Genomic DNA, 14,178 nt, shown 5'->3' with positions numbered 1-14,178 from the left:
TTCAGTAAGTCTACTTATTTTTTTTWAAAAAAACATTCCAATATGAAGATCATGCATGAAAAAACTTTATTTCCATCCTCCTAGAAAAATCTGCCTCCCCACAGATGCTAGCCTGAAATTACCACTGCATTTCTCATTATTTTTCATAAAAGTTTCAATACAGGTTTGTGAGTTTTCATGATTTCGTTAACACTAATAAACAAAAATAATTTGAAACAATAAAATCCATGATGATATGTAACAACTCATGTAAAATTAAGTAAGGTGCCATTAGTTTGCTTGCAGAGGATTGACTTTGAGCTGGCTCTTGTGAACATGCTCTGCAGAGCTGACAAAAAGGTTAATTACCTACAATCAGAAAGACACAGACCACATGGCTTTCATCAGCCTCTACAACTTCCTGTCTGAGAAAACAACGTTTTACGACAGCAAGACCATTTTCCACCAACGCAGCCTGCTGCTTAGCACTAGCTGCAGACCTGGCAGATTTTAACTGGGAAGATGCGGCGCAATACTATGGCAGGATTTTCAAAGATTGGCAATCCTGTTGGAGTCAATGAGATTGGTAGAGAGAGATAACTTTCAAAAAATTAACATATGGTTTTACTGAATTATATTATTCAAATAATCTTATTAGGGTCAGTCTGTTCAGAGGTAGTGGTGARAAAGGAAAATGCACAGTGTCACGAAATGGATCACAGAAATACACAGCTAACAACAAATCAACTATATCAAAGCCARGCAAAGAAAACAAAGTGCCCTTGTGGGAGACTTCCTTATCTTTGACAGGGTAAATAAAGTGACTTGCTTTATCCTACCCCCTGCAAAATGAATAACTACATCAAGATAAAATTTTTGAGTCAAATTATTTCCTTRAACAACCACATCCAAATACAGAATTTTATCGTAAATGCTCACACTCCACAGAAGCTGATTTCCGTATCGGAGACCTGCCTGTTCACTACCCTGACTTGACAGTCCATGGAAACTGCTCTTGATTTGCACAGAATCCACTCTGTTACATTTGACAGGTATCATGCATGCTTCAGCCTTCTCCAGATTTCATCTTTTAAAAGCATTTGTTTTCACTGATTGAGCTGGAAGTGGAATTCTGCACTAGTGTCGAATGATACTGTCTCCACAAAGAACAGTGTTCCATAAAAGCTATTTAGCTGCTAGTATTGGTCTCTTGGAAAGGTATCAAGAGTGACCTTTAACTGCATAAAGTTTAACTGGTGTTTGAAATGTTTCTAAAGAAAAGGAGAATACTAGCATTACATTCTAAGTTTCAGCTGGATATTTCATGTAAAGCCAGTACTGTGATAAACCTGAAACAGTCTAAACTCCTCTAACCTGATTTCTCCAAAGATAAATTTTAGTGTTTTGCAAGAGGTTAACATCTGCCTGCTATCTCAAGAAGATACACTTAATCAGGTATTCCWGTGTTGACTTACTTGCTAACATTGCCAAGGACTGGGTGGGGGTGGGGAGAAAGGAGGGACGCTTAAATGCACATTAGAAAATTGCTAATCACTGTATCATGTCAACCAGTTTGCTTTATGGAGTATTTAAATCTTCTGCTTYGGGATCACCTACTATTTTGGTCTTCCTGCATTGCATAGGTACAGAATACTGAGTGAACTAAGTGAAATCTCAAAAGCTTTGGCTTCCTTTTGGTGCCTGTGAAATGTATTTGATGAACAGAGTCAAATATTTCTATTTACCCAGTTGTACACACAGCATAAATGCAACACAGGAATTTGAAATAGCTTCTCTCTTAACACTGCTTCTGCTAATTATACCTAAACACACTGATTTGATGGGCTCTTTGGACAAACATAYCACAATAGAAGATTCAATCCATAATGGTTAGACCCGATTTTATACTACACAGGARAACGGAGCACAAATAATATACTGCTCTAGATTTCTTGAGCATTTGATCTGGTTACATAAAACTAATTGGAACTGTTGTTTACTAACCATAAATGGGGAAAGAATGAGCAAAACTTTGGCTCTACTTTCTGATACTCACTACAAAATAAAAATAGACTAACCTGAAAGTAGCTGAATGAGTGAGATACTAACTGATTAAATTTTCAGGAGGAATGAGAAAGCAGAGGACAGAGACTACGATCAAGAGGTTTCAGTACCACTGGATTTCTGAAGCTGGTCCATGTGTGCTGACTCTTGCATACATCCCCTCCACACTTTACCTATTCCATCCTATGCATTAACTTGTGTGCATGGGTATATTTCTGCAAAGCATTAATAGGTGAGACGCTTTCTTGTTATGAGAATTTTTATTAGAGGCAATGGGATTATTTCTGTGAATAGTTTCTAACATACATCAGTAACCTTATGAGTAGTCCCTCAAAATAATCTACAATTTGTTTGTGATGCRTTTAATATTTCTTATTATTCAGAGTCTGTAAATTGTATTTTAAATAAGCTTCTGGATTCACAAAAAGCTGAAATCAGCCACTTTATACACGGTGCAATCAGGTTTCTATTACCTTATGAGATGGTTCACATTAAAAGGAATGGTTCATGTTCTAAGGAATTATAGGATCATTTTGTAAATTGGATTAGAATGAAGAGGCTTAAAATTCTCCAGTAGTTTTACACAATATAAAGAGACCATTGTAAAAGCCTGTGGCTAAACTGTGTTTACCCTGAACTTCCCTGATCACCTAAAGAAGTTCCTTGAACAAAGTGCTAAGCAATAGCTTGCATATAYGGAAGTATGATTTTTTTCTCTATGAGTTACAATACCAAAATCTCCAAACCAACAATTTTTTTGTGCAAATAATTCTATTAATGAAGTCATTATCATAAAAACATAAATTAACAGTGAAATCTGCTGACAGTTTATTTTTTCTCAGTAGATGGTCAGTATTTAGCTAATAGTTATCTGGAAACCTTGGGCCATATTAAAGATCCAACCTGACTTATTCCTATGTAAAAAGGGATGAGAGAACAACTCATTAAAAAATCCCATGCTCGAGAATTTATTCAACAATACACAAACATGGAGTGATAAACTATTTGACTACAATCTATGAAGGTGTCACTCACACAGCTTCAACAGAATTACAGCTAAATTTGCTCAAGTGTTTAAAATTATACACTACAGAAAAATATGGAATCCTTCTCAATGGTCTTAGTACTTCAACTGTTTAATCATTCCTTATAAAAGCTTAACTAATGAATAMGGGAACGTGCACAACTTTATTAGCACTGTAGATCCTTTGCTGCTAAGAATTTTATATATACGTATTATATGTTAAAAAAAAAGCTATTTACTTCTTGACAAGGCCAAAAGTAATTTTGAAGGGTTCTGAAAACTGTTTTCTAATCAATCCAGCTTTTTAACTTTCATTAGTAAGCAAAATGATGTTAACTAAGCCTTAATATTATCTTTGTTTAGTCCCTTATGCACAAACATTTACTTACTAAATGCTTTTAAAGGTCTTTTGTTTTGCTGACTATACATTAGACTGTTTAGATGAAAGATATAATTAGTGTTTTAATTACCTTAATTTTTTAAAAAAGCCTTAATCTTGTACTTATCTCTTTCTATTGTGCGAGTGTCAGTAAATGAAATGTTAGAATAGGTGGTCTTTGACCTTTAGTTCCTAGGCTCTCAATTTTTCCCTGCTTTTAGCCAACTAGAATTAAGTGAAACCCTATGAGACATTTCCTGCTTTTTAAAGACTTTTTAGCATATAAAACATCAGATATATGCAATTAAGTCTTTTACTCCATGGAAATGGTATWCAAAACCTAAAACTGACAGATAATTTTCATGCCAGCCTCATAAGGTCCTAGTTGCCTTCATTTTTACAGGAGTCGAAGGAAAGAGATTCAATTTAAGTATCTGGCTGGGGTATTCAGTAACCAGCAAGATCCCCTCTTCCTACATAACATTAATGACTAATAACATTAACTATTTTCTACATGACATTAATTAAGAACAAAAATGCAGACACTTGGGAATAACCGAAATATTCTTAAGGAAAAGCAAGGAAAGCATCATAAAATGATTGGGAGTTTAGTTCAGACAAAACAGGTAAAAATTCTAATCTTTGAAGCTAATGAAATAATAAAATATGATGCAGAGATTACTCATTCACAGATTGCACAAAACCTAGTATGGGGTACAATCATACAGATCAGTTACCACTACGGAGGTGCTTGTTTCAGATCCAGGGACTACTATGATCTTTTTCTGTACTATCCAAACAGTTCCACTCCAGTTATTATTTCTGCAGCAGCTAATAAGTGCAAAGGTGTATGCCTTAAAAGGGAAGGGGAGTGAGTCTGGACTGRGAAAGAAAATTCATGGCAACTGTCAATTTAACAGATTTTTCTCATTCTAGAATTCAGTCTTAGYCTGTGAAAAGCATTTCTAATAAATCTCATGATCTTTTGAGAGCTAGAAGCTACTTCTCTTACTTAAATTGATTGATGTTCTCCAAGAGTCCAAAGTACCATTCAGCAGTGGTATAGATGGAGGAGCTCAGTCCTTAGAAAAGTTATACCATATTTGAAAGAAGAAAATCATTCTTCATGACTTCAGCTTAGATTTTGAAATTCAGTTATTGACTTTCGTTTTATTTCTCTGCATTTAATATATTTACAATGCAGCTGTGCTTAGGAAATTTCATTTACTCAGGGTTATAAGATATGCTTTAAAAGGTAAATATATTTCGGTGTTGTTTATAACAGATCTCAGGCAAAACTTTGTATTGCCATGATAGGTGAGTAAGTGTGGAACACGCTTGAGAAAAGTATTATACRTGGAAAGTAATTCCCCTTAGCAGAAGCCTCTCTTAAAACCTACTCTGCTATRTACTGAGCACAATGAGGCAACCTTTGGTAATTCATAACTCACACTACTAAACATGAGAAATTGCGTTTACTTTCAGTGTCTGCTGAGCATCAAGTTTCTGAGCAAGAAATGCCTGCCAAAGTTCACTCTTTTGCACCAATCCTTATTGCTGTTTATAAACTGTAGCAAAAAAACCCACCCCACAACACAATGCTAGACTAGAATCACCTTGTACCGAGTACAGGATGAATGGACATACGGGAACAGAAAATAGGCTTACACGTATCAATAGTCCTCTTTGTGTTTGTTGCCAGACCGTTTATTAGTAACAGACATCAGTTCCACCTCGGTATAATTYAGCTTAACAGAAATAATTTTTTTTGTAAACAACAAACGAAATTAAGTTCAACAGTCAAATGTGATGGCAACAAGAACAAATATCTCATCACAAACATTTCTTAAGCTCTTTTTAGAGCTTGTAGAAATAGTAGAAGCATCAAGAACTGGGAAAAATTACACAGTTCTGACCAGCTGAAAGACAAGGAAAAGAATAAAGTGTCACAGGAGAGATTTTCTACAAAGGAAATAATCTTTCACTCCACTATCAGTTATTTGAAAATTTCTGGGCAAAACCATTGCAATTACATGTCATGTGCTGCTGCTGCTGATGATGATGATGATGACGAAGATGATGATTATTATTTACCAAGAGACGTTTATCGTTCTTTYTGATTAGCAGGATATTTCAGCAAGTAATGTGAATGCTAAAGAATGCAAAGGAGTAAAATTAACTTTCTAATAAGGGCTGTCAAGTAGCAAAGAGAATACAAGGAGGGAAAAAAATCTCTTTATATCTTATTTTAATAGCAATATTCTTACACACTGTTGCAATGTCTTTGAAGTACGAAATGAGAGGGAAGCGTGGTGTTTCAGCTTGAGAGTGCCCGCTACAATTTACTGAATTCAGTTCTTACTAGTTATATGATCCATCAGGGCTCTCAAACTGGCCTGAACTCACAATGTGTATCGTATCAGTGTGGTCCTCTTTTTTTTTTTTTTTTTTTTTAACTCTCTTTGACTAAACCCTATAATATTCCCACTGACCAGCTGTATTCTTTCTAATCTCACAAAATCCTACTTGGCAAACATCAGTGACAGAGAAAATGTAAACCTGTGGCAATCAGGGAGGACTTCAGTTACTGGTTAACCTTCAGCCCCGTATATACAAACACAGCTTGATCTCTGACCATTGTCGAGAACTGGAAGTTTCATGGCATTATTTAACCAACTCTGTTTGCTTTAAAGGATTATCTCCCTCCCTCCCTCCCTCCAGCACCAGACTCTGCTGAAAGCTCTCCTCGCTGCAGCCTGCATGACCTTTTTGCCTTGCTTAAAATGCGACCGTGATTGATTTAAGCGGCTGCCATCCTGCACACATCGCGGGACCAAGCTGTGGGCATTTCCACGGCTTCATCTCTGTAGCAGCAGTTACTTGCACTGCGCTGCTATTTAAGTGTTTCTGATCAAGATTGAGACAGCAAAGATGTACTTACTTAAATTCAACTGCATAGTTTAATCTTGGCAAGGGACTGATCAAAAAGAAAAACAAAACAAAACAAAACAAAACCAAAACAAGGCAAGTTTATCTTTTCTCCCACACTTAAACAAACTTAGTCAGCTTCCAGACAAATGTTGCAATAAACTGTAGGTTTTTACACATGAAATATTAACTCACGCATGAGAGCAAATATTGGGCACGAAAAAAGAAAACTATCTGATTCTAAAAGCCTTTTCCATTTGTGTTAATTTCTTGTTGAATTCCTCCCAATTCAGTGAAAAAAGCAAATGGCTCCTGGTTTTTCACAGCTRTTAACACTACAGATATTACTGATACCACCTAGATGGCTTTTCTTGGTATTTTTCTTTCATCTTCCTTCACAGAGTTTTCAGTCTCACAATGATATAATCCTTTATACTACTTTGTCCAGCTTCTTTTAAACTGCAAATGATAAAGCACAAAATTGTAGCAGAACTGTATTTTGTATAATTTTATTTATACTGTGTTCGTGCCCTCAATGTCTTTTTTCACCTAACTTTTTATTTCACCATTTACTCAAGAAAATCAATGTACAGCAACATATACCTCCTTGAACTAACTTCCCAATTTTATTTTCATTTAAAATATACAATGAATAGGAAACCCTGAAACTAAATCCAAAAGGTCCTGCTCTAATCTCTGTTAGAGAAGATAGCATTTGAATTTATACTTCTTTGTTACTAATTTCTGTGGAATTCTAGCTATCCATATAATTATGTGTTCCTTTTTATTCATGGTATCATAAGTTAAGTGATAAGCATCAATGTCACATTCTTTGGAAATCAGTGTGTGTAACATCCTTTTAAGAGATCTTCCAGGCATTGGTAACCCTGAATATGTTTTTAGCCTTGTCAGTCATATTGGTGATTTCTACTGACGTTATTTCAAAGCGAACATGTTTCTCTAATGATGTAAAATGTTTCCACTTTAAGATGTTTTTACAAGTGGCAATATGCTAACTCTGTAACTACTCTAATATTATAACCATTTGCTATTAATCTTCCTTAATAGTGATTTTCTTTTTTCACCCCCTCTAGTGTCTGAAAAGCTGACCCATGCCTAGGGAACTGTAAAAATAAGAGATGGGCCAAAGTAAAATCCTAGCTTCTGACAGATTCCAAATTTGATTTCAATCCAAATCCTACATAAATACGAACATGGTAGCTTTGGCCAACATCCACTGAAAGGCGCAGCGYAGGGTTGCGACTGTTAAAATACCAGGCGGAATCGCGGAGGAGTTTTACTCCAGCAAAACTGCTTCTGATTTTATTGGCAAGTTTTGCCCGATAACGAACATAGGCTTTGGCCTAAAAATCTATTGTCTGTCAGTTTTAGAGATGAGCCAGCCCTAGCCTTCTTTGTAATGTTGGTTTTATTGCACTTAATTARTAAAAAGTGAGTCCTTTTGATGATTTTAGCTTTCTAGTACAGCTCCTTTGCAGCTGTTCAGAACAACAAAACAGGTCGTGTCTAATTAATTAGTGATTTCTTCCCCAAATAAATGAAATAACATCAGCTTAAAGCTCCACACAGAAATCTTGAAAAACAACGTGTTACGTTGGGCTCCTGGGTAAACAGGCACACTCTGACTCTGGCTTTGTCCCTCGAGCAAAGAAAGATTAATTGCGGGGCGTGAAACAGCAGAAACGAAGGGTGTTAGGACTATACTTTTGCTCTCTCATTACTCAGCAGCAACTGCATTTTATCTGCAAACTTAAWTCTTAACAGCATCTGACTAAAATGCCAAGCTGTAACATATCAAAATTCAGCAGGGTCTGACCTATTCTGTCATTTCTGCTTATTCACCAGCAAATGAAGGCAAGCTCTCTCCTCCATGAAGATTTTCTGCCAATAGGCACCTCCTAATAGAGCTGCAGTCTCCCCAAGGTTCACGAAAAGGTAACCACAGAAAGCTTCTCCTTCCCCAGGCTTTGCAGCGCAGACCTTATGTAGTAAACTAACGTAAGAAAGTAATCTGACTTCACAGGAGTTTACAAAGTTATGACTACTGAAAGAACATATGTACAGCAACACTTTCGGGAGGGGGATGCGCTGAGATTCACTCATTTTAAATCTCYTTTGAATTAATGCAATCCAGCCTCAAAAATTTTCTTAGTGTATATCTGAGTAATTTTATTATAGCAAGAAACGCAAAAGTAACTTTCAGATCATCCAAGTTAAAACATCTCTACTCTTTTGACTAAAAACCTAACTTTTTCTCTTGGAGAAGTCTATGGAACAAGAGGATAATGTGAAAATATATAGTAACTCTAGAAAGTAACAACTTCCTATATATTTTGCAATATATTTTCCAAACAATTTGAACCACTAATAGGGGCCCTGTATCCACTGCAGTGGGCTGTAAACGGTATCCAAAGACATGGTTCATTTTCAGAGGAAGACATAAGTAGAGAGCACTCAGACTATAGGTTTCCAAAGCTCTGCCTGGCATGTAGGGCATGTCGTGGGGATGTTTGAGGGACAGATTGGCCCGTGATCACAGTAATGGGCGGAAGGAATAATGTTTTTATGCTGTCCTTAGATTCTGGCACGTCATGTTAGTGAAGTCTTTCTGAGGCCAGTCTGCCAGCAAAGCAATTCCAAAGGTTTCGTTTGAGTCAAGAGCGAAGGGAGACGCAAAGTACTTACCAGGATGACAAGAGCCTTTTGAAACTGGAAAGAGTTTCCCAGGATTATATTACAGTCCCACGGGAAGCTTTTCATTGTCCCGCTGAAAATCCTGCCAAGGCAGCCAATATGAAATCATTTTCAAATCCACTGAACATCGTTTTCTTTTTTGACATGTTTTGTTGCTGCTGCTTGGTTTTGGTGATTTTTGATGAAATTTTGATGATGAAATTATTTCTAGAAGCATACCAACTTAAAAAGCAAAAGAGAAAAATTTAGCGCCTTGACACAAAGTCCCTAAAAGACATGATAACTGAATGACAGCAGTACTTACAACTCTGAAAAATCAAGCCTAATAAMAATATGACAGGATGAACACCAAAAAACACTAGTTACTTTTAAAGATGCAAGTCAAAGTTTTGCATAACATTTAATCTAAAACAACAGYAACTTGGAAAGAAAAAACAGAAACCTTGCACTCTGTTGCTGCTGTTAATTCTTGCAATTATTTAATATACCTGAAATATTTTGTATTTTATCTAAATGTAATTGTGAGACTACATGGGAATTTTGCAACTGAAGAAGGCCTTATGGTTTTTGATAAAAAGAGTAATATATTCCAAAGATTAAAAAAAAAAGAGCAGTGAAATGAAAATAAATCTTATTTTTTCTTGTTTTCTTTTAGAAACCCATATAGATTTGAATTTGCTTTCAGATTTTGGGACATAGATCCATATATTGAATATTTGGGAATAACAATACTACTGCCTATTATTAGCAATCATTACCACTGTTTATTTGTACAAGCTATGTTGTCTTTAGCAACTAAATCCTACTTTATTTGTAAGACTAAGTCTTTATTATGCAACATCCAGCTCAAATTAATGAGTCATTCATTAAGATGCCTCTGCCATGTCAGCCCTTTTATTTTTACTGCTGATATAACTCAATTTCATTTCAACTGTGTCCATTACTGAAACTTTCCTATGCCATAATTCCAGTTCCAGCATGGCCTTTCAGCTACTTGTATGGCCTCTGAACTACAGTAATTCTCCACAATTTTAGTCATATACCAGATTGATTTTGAAACTGTCAAGACACCCTGTCTCACAGCACCCAAAGGGGGATTATTYGGTTTCAGCATCCATATGTAAATACCCCTAATGAGAATCAAAAGGAGTGAAGTTTCCATAGAGTGGAACTAAAATAACAGTAATTCACAAACATGCATATTAAGGCTGTTACAGAATTACTTCACATATGGGAGCAACTAATTTTTATTATGACCTTGACTATTTTGGAATTTTTAAATACCTAATGGACGTCATGTGTCTTTTACACTAACATTCTAAGCATTTTTATTTTAAAACTAACAGCACTTGTGTGTATTATGGTTAGAGGTCAAAAAGTATTGGAGATCTGCTTGAAGTGAGCATTTAAAGCCTTTTCTACCTCATTTTTTTTAAAGGGAAAACAAGTTTAATGAGAAAGTTCAGGGGAAAAAAATCTCTCCTGTAAAATAAGCAGAATCAGCACATTTTTTAATATCTAGCACAGCAACCCCTAAAACCAGCTTTTATGGAATGTTTGGACAGACCTTACTTGTATTAGAATTTACCACTGTGAAAGGCCTAACATGATGATTCTTGTGGAAAATTAGAGTCATGAGTTTTATTTATAATAAAAATAGATAGTATTCAGATTTGTGCATATGACCCTAGCATTCTGATTCTGGTTAATACCGCTTTGGTAGCTCTGACTAAGTGGGGTACACATGACAGTGATTGAAATTGTTTTGGCAAATGAATAAAAGGAGGAGTGAGTAATTGATTAAAGGCATCAGTTGATCACATCTAGAATATCAGGTTTAGTTTTGGGTCCCCCCATACAGGACTCTGGCTATGTCACRTCTACTTGAAAACCTTGATGAAATCTCTGAAAAGAAGATGATGAAGACCACTACATTAGTTCTTCCAAAACCTTTTATTTTTACCAGAATTCTATCAGGATTTGTCCTTTTTATTATCTTACTGAAGCAAGCATCACATAGATTAAAAATACAAGGTGTAATTTGCAAGTAGCTATATGATGAGAAGAAAGTGGAAGTTATAAAACAACATAAAAGTGAGAGTATTTGAATGAATTCACTGAGCAAGGCTAATGGAGTAAAGATTGATGTCATACAGGCTCTAGAAGAGGTTATCATCATCATCTAAGCAGTAGGCAGCCTAGTAAATAGTAGAACATACATTTATTACTGGGAAAGAACACAAAGAGCAGCATAGAACAAATAGCACATTTTTAACTCATCTTTGAAATAGTCACGTGCTTGCAAACATAACTTGAGAGCAACTTGCACCTCCAGCCAGAGCCACTGAACTCCACTGAGTACACATTGAACGAGCCATTATTTAACAAGTAAAATATGTTTTGCAGTCTTCTCAGGCTTTCATTAAGGACTTAATCCTAGCCCACTGCACTCAAGGCAAAGTTTTGCAAGCTCCCAATCTAAACTATCATGTTGTTTAGGTCAAATGATGAATTTACTATTTGCTTAGCCTTATGAGTGGTAAGAGAGTGCCTTCAACAGGAAAATCAAGCGTTTTGTTGGAGGATACAATGCCATTACACCATCATTTCTGTTATTGTCAGACAATTATAAATTTGAAAATTATTTAACAATGCAAATGCATTCATCTTCAGGAAAGCATCTGTGCATCATGTCTGATTATTCTTTCTTTTTAATTGAACAGCAATAAAGCAAAACAAAGAACCCACACTGGAGCTTGCTCAAAATCTAAACCTATTGTCTAGATRAGGTCCACAGTCTCAGCCTGACAGGAATATAATTGAAAGTAAGTGTGCAAGAGGCTGTTCAAATTGCTCATGGGATTTTACACCAGTCACAGCTCTGAATACAGTAATAAAAAGTCTGCCACTTAGACCACTGCAGATTATGCTAAACATATCTTTGATGAAAGAGACAGACCTTAATTATAGTTAGAAAAGTCATCATTTTGAATAGCACCGGCACAACTGCAGATTTGTGTTTCACCTCTCTCAATTCACTTAAACTCTGTGCCTCAGGTACATCATCTGCAAAATGTGCCTACCTGGAAGTATATCTATAAAATCTGTACAGCACTTTAAAATTTTCAGCTGTTATATTAATACTTTTCTCCCTAACAATAGCAATATTTTATCACTGTTACAAGCAAAGAAAGAATGGAGCATGTATATCTTGATAACACACCCACTGTACTCCCAAGTATGTGTTCCCCTTATGACCAAAAGCAACAAAKATTTAATAAGGAGCTCTTAAATAGGGCTGAATTAAGGGCATATTACATCAACAACTATCTAGGAAGACTTGCGACCTCTCCTTAAAGTAAGAAATGTCATCCACTCATCAGTGTCATCAATTTATAGAAACATTTGCTAATTACAGATAGGATATAGAAGAACTGTTCTTTAATAAATTGGCAACTCTCTTAACTATATAAAATTACTAAAGAAAAAAGCATAACCATTTAATGTTGCTTCATCTACTCAGATCAGCATCTGTGTGGGTGGTTTGCGCATTATGCATTTGCAAAAAATGTTTTGGATCAGTTAATCTATAAGGATATCAATTACATCCTTTTGTGGGTTTTCTACTTTTAATATTAGCTTTTGCCCCTTGAAGATCAGAAGTGCAGCACCCATCAGYTTGATAATCTCTGCTAAAATAACATGTTAGATATATACAAAGATTATATYGCTGCTGCTAAATCAAGGGCAGATTTGAATGCTATCATTTCACCAGGATTGGGATATGGCATCTGTAACAGTCAATGGGCTGCTCTCAGACTGTCATCATATTTGGAGTGAACATCAATATCATAATTTGGCTTCAAAAAATGGCTTGAGTTGCAAAATTTTAGTCTGGACATACATACTCTGAAGCCCACCATACATCACAAAAGGTTACAGTCCTTGATCACATAGCTCTGGTTTTGCTGAAAGTAACTCAAATTTCTGAATCAAATTTGAGAKAGTCACAAAAATTTCCTTTAAATTTGGTGCAGAGAAGTTGATTTTTTCTTTATTTAGCATGGCCCTATCTGTGGCTCTCTATCTCAATTACTTAGTTCATAAACTGAACTAAATGCACCTAATACATCTGAACTAAATATTGACTAGCACACCAGCTATTAGGTAAGCAAAGGGCATACAAGTTAGCGAGGCTTAATATCAAACAATGCACAGTAGGCAGGTAAGGTATGATACATGAACAATTTTAATAGACATGTATTTAAAAAATCAAGTATGCCAAAATGTTAATTTTCAAAAGAAATGCAGAGAACTGAAAAACTCTTCCAGTCTTATTAGAAAGAAATTAACATTATTTCTCCCTCCTCCTTTTACATCTTTCCATATATATATATTTCCATATATTTTCCATATATATTTCCTCCCATTCCTTACCTCTCTGTTCCACACCTCCCATGTGGAATTGCACTCAATTCCAATGACAGAATCCTCGCATTACTCTCCCTCTGTTTTCCTAATCATTATTGTCCTGTTTGAAGGTAATCYGGATTCTGCCAGGCTAACAAGCATAGTCAGTGGGGCTTTTAGAAAGCTATTCTGCACAACAGCTAAGTTTCCTTCCCCTTTCTGACAGATTCCTTTTGTGTTAAGTCCAATATAACTTATGAGACTGTCACTGTGCTTTGCTTCTTTGYATGTTGGATCTTCCATCTGTTTTCCAGTTTTGTGGATGAAGTTAAGCATGATTAAAAACTAGTAGGGACATGCTGCTAAAAAAATCGCTTACCAAGAAAGCTCTTTAGCAAAATTGACATTCTTTTTCTTTAGAACTAGTAACTTCAATTTTCATTGGAAAAACCATAATAATAGTTCCCTAGCTATACAGAAAAGTTTTTTTTCAGTTGCTTATGGGGGGGAAGGAAACATCGGCAGAACCTTACCTCAGAAATAAGTGGTAGTCTACTTGATTACACTAAAATTTGTATTTTTCACAGAATTTCTTTCTTTTGAAATAGTTGTATTTTTTACTTTTTATCCTGATTCAGGATGGATTTTTCTTTTCTTTTTTGTTTTCTTTTCTTTCTTT

The sequence above is a fragment of the Rhea americana genome, unplaced genomic scaffold, assembly GCF_003343005.1.
Source record: "Rhea americana isolate MKP2758 unplaced genomic scaffold, rheAme1 scaffold_44, whole genome shotgun sequence".
Taxonomy (NCBI): Eukaryota; Metazoa; Chordata; class Aves; order Rheiformes; family Rheidae; genus Rhea; species Rhea americana.
This window is presented reverse-complemented; position numbering follows the sequence as displayed.